Source organism: Quercus suber, unplaced genomic scaffold (genome assembly GCF_002906115.3).
Source record: "Quercus suber isolate HL8 unplaced genomic scaffold, Cork oak 2.0 scaffold_154, whole genome shotgun sequence".
Lineage (NCBI taxonomy): Eukaryota > Viridiplantae > Streptophyta > Magnoliopsida > Fagales > Fagaceae > Quercus > Quercus suber.
This window is the reverse complement of record NW_027069615.1, coordinates 663,244-666,418: the sequence shown is the minus strand read 5'-3', so window position 1 is coordinate 666,418 and position 3,175 is coordinate 663,244. Positions and strand designations below refer to the sequence as shown.

The window sequence follows — 3,175 nt, the reverse complement described above, 5'->3', positions numbered from 1 at the left end:
ACAATTTTCAATTATTACACAATCAGCCCTTCCCTTTCCTTTACTCTTTTTAGAAAAAGGTAAAGTAAAATTATTAATTTTTTTTAATGTAATTAGCGGATTTAAATGAGAACAGTAAAAATTTGGCTATCAATGGTTTGTAAAAATGTTATAAAAAATTTGTGTTGGTACACAACCAAATTTACCAAAATTAAGGTTAGAAAATTTCCAAGACACTGGTAATTTGATTAAAAAGTTTAAATACCCTTAAAGCTCACTACTGTTCTATGTTTACTGGAACTGCAATCCTTTGATGACCCGACCCCCACCCCCACACCCCCCCCCCCCAAAAAAAAAAAAAAAAAACTGAAACACAATTTGATTTTGAAATTTGATTTTTATTATTTATAGAAAATCACAATTTTATCCTGAAAATTTAACAAGTACCGATTTCATGGTTGTCACTCTACATTCAACCCTAACACAAAGCTCAAACTTTCATTCTGAAAATATTACACTGCCTATCAAAATTTACATCATTTGATAATGATCTTCTAAGCAGCAAGCACCATGGCTGGGGTCTTGGGGAATAGTTAAAAGTTCAGATTTGGAGTTGATTACTATGCCATAACATTATAGGTCACAAAATCAAGTCAATATGTCTAATAATGAAATTCATCCAAGCTAACAGGTTTATACCTCACTCCTTTCTCCATGATTTACTTGCAACTCATTACTTTTCCCTTCTAAACTAATTATATTTTCCACATGAAGCACCTCTCACACTCCTCCAACTTCTCTTTGTACTTTGACATTTCAGTGTTAGCCAAAACCTGTTCAAGTAATTGGTTTTGCAATTTGCTTCCCTCCTCAACCTCACGACTCTTTTTCTAAAGCTCCTGCTGGATTCTACTAACTTTATCTTCCAAGCATTCCAATTTGGACATAAGTAATTCCTTGTCTTCTATATCCTCTCTCAATAGATGTAGATTATCTGAAGTTTCTGAGAGAAGCCAATCAATCTTTTAGACTAAATTTTGTGCCAATTCCTTTCCATCTGCTACTTTTTGTTTCTTTCCTCTAAGCTCATCTTCGAGCTCGTCAACTTTTTCCACAAGGCATTGACGGAGCCATGTATCTCTCGAACAGGGTGCAGCTTGCTTTGTGCCAGAAAATGTAGCAAATTTTACATTGGAGGGAGAATTTGATGCAGTGAGGAAACTAGAAGTAGGAGAGTCAGATCTTGGGGCTTGAATCAAGTTGGCTTCTTTCACATCCTCCAAGCTTCCATTAAAACAGATGTTATTCACTTCAGCTGTGTCACAAGGAGCCTCAGAAGTGTCTGAAACTTTGTTTCCATGATCTACAATACCAGGCAATAGATAATAATAGTTTAGAAACAATGAAAGCGAATTATGATATACCATGATAAACTACCCAGTTGTCCATAAACTTAAGCTGTTACAAAAGAATTAATTTAATCATTTGAATGCATAGCCAATTGTGGGTCTGAGCTGAACTAACCGCAATCACAAATTAGCAAAATTCACCAATTCAAACAAATCCGGAACTTATGTGTAGTGACAACCTAGTACATAATCCACTTCTAAATCAGACCAGAAGTGCCAGAAGATTATAAGAAACTTCACCAAAATTAATGCAGCTACTTATGATTTACAATTATAGAGATAAAAGATAAAGTTTAAAAGAAAAACAATAAAGAATAAAAGCAATAGAGTCTCACCAGGTTAATTTATTCAATCCCTTCCTTCTGCCACCTCACCACTTTTACCTCCATGATTTACCATCAATTCATTATTTTTCAATTTTAAACCAATTATTTTGTACATCAGCAGGTTATTCTCTTCCTCATACTCCTTCAAATGCTGTTTGTTCTTTGACATTTCAGTGTCATTCCAAACAATCTGTTGCTGCAATTGGGCTCGTAATTGTCTTCCTTCCTCAACCACATGAGTCTTTTTCTGAAGCTCCTCTTGGAGTCTACCAGCTTTATCTTTGAAATGTTCCAATTCGACCATAGAAAACTTAATGTGTGCCCTAAGGGCACACATTAACTGGACTCATTTATTATGCGGATGATGCAGCAATCAAAGAGAGATATTGGGTTATGCTTCTGAAGGTGTGGTGTATTACATTATTTAATTTGGGCAAAAGATCAAATTATTACGCTGAGGGAGAAAGTTTCATTCACATGAAAAGAAAAGCTGAAAAGCATTAGCTTTTTAGCGAAAATTGAAAGCTGTTGGGAAGGTTAGGTACATTATCTTTGTGCTGCGTGGAATACTGTTGATCTAATTGCAGATGGTTTATATGCTTCTCTTTTCCTTTCCATTATGTTAATATAAGAGTGATAAATGCTTTAGGTTCTATGTTTTGAGAAATTATTAGGTTCACTTTTTGTCGCCCTCCTAATTCTTCTAACCAATAAAACACTATCATTTATGTAAATGTGATATAATAAAATTGTTTTTATTTTTAATTCTTGTGTTGATTAGAAATCTAATTCACACATTTGCAGTGATATTATTTCATTAGTTGGGAAAATCAATTCAACAGTCCCTCTAGTATACCTTATAATTCCACCTATGTTCTTTCTCCCATTGTCATAAAGAGAATGTTTTAGTTGTCTTAAAAATCACAATGTCATTTTAAATGGGTTAAAATTAAAACTTATATTGGATGGAATTCTTTCTATTTTAAATACTTCAACCAAGAAAATCTTTAAAAACAAAAAAGAGGTTGATAGAAAACCAAGAAAAGTATGCAATGTTATATTAATGCATTTAATGAATTTTAGTGTACAACGGGAACAAGTTGAGCTGTGAGCATTGATATCCTAGCATTAATTTTTATCTTTGATACATGCAATGATAAAGCAGAGGTCCAAGTCCCAAACAGCTATGCATGTTTCTGACAAATTACGATCCCTTCTTATAGAAATAAATGTCGGTCACATGGTTTAAAAGTCTTGTAATTTAATTGTCACTTTTTCATGCACAAAGTGCTTAGAGAATCTAAGGGGGAAGAGTTCAAATTGGGGTTAGCAACATGTTGTAACTACTCAAAATTCTTTTAGCTTATTTGTTGCCAGATTAAAGAAAAAAAAAAGACTTTAAGCTAGCTGTTTTCAAGTAAGGCAGTGACTTTAATCTCAACTTCAAACAAATAAGCTAGC

At 33.5% G+C, this 3,175-nt stretch overlaps 1 long non-coding RNA gene across 1 annotated transcript; it reads right to left on the bottom strand.

The window, feature by feature from the left end:
- Positions 1–458: 458 nt before the first annotated feature.
- On the bottom strand, positions 459–2,363 carry LOC111999749 (uncharacterized). The gene is made up of 2 exons (XR_002881642.2): positions 1,724–2,363; positions 459–1,342 (listed from the first exon to the last, which is right to left on the bottom strand). It is a non-coding gene; the product is annotated as an uncharacterized LOC111999749 (long non-coding RNA).
- Positions 2,364–3,175: the final 812 nt, after the last annotated feature.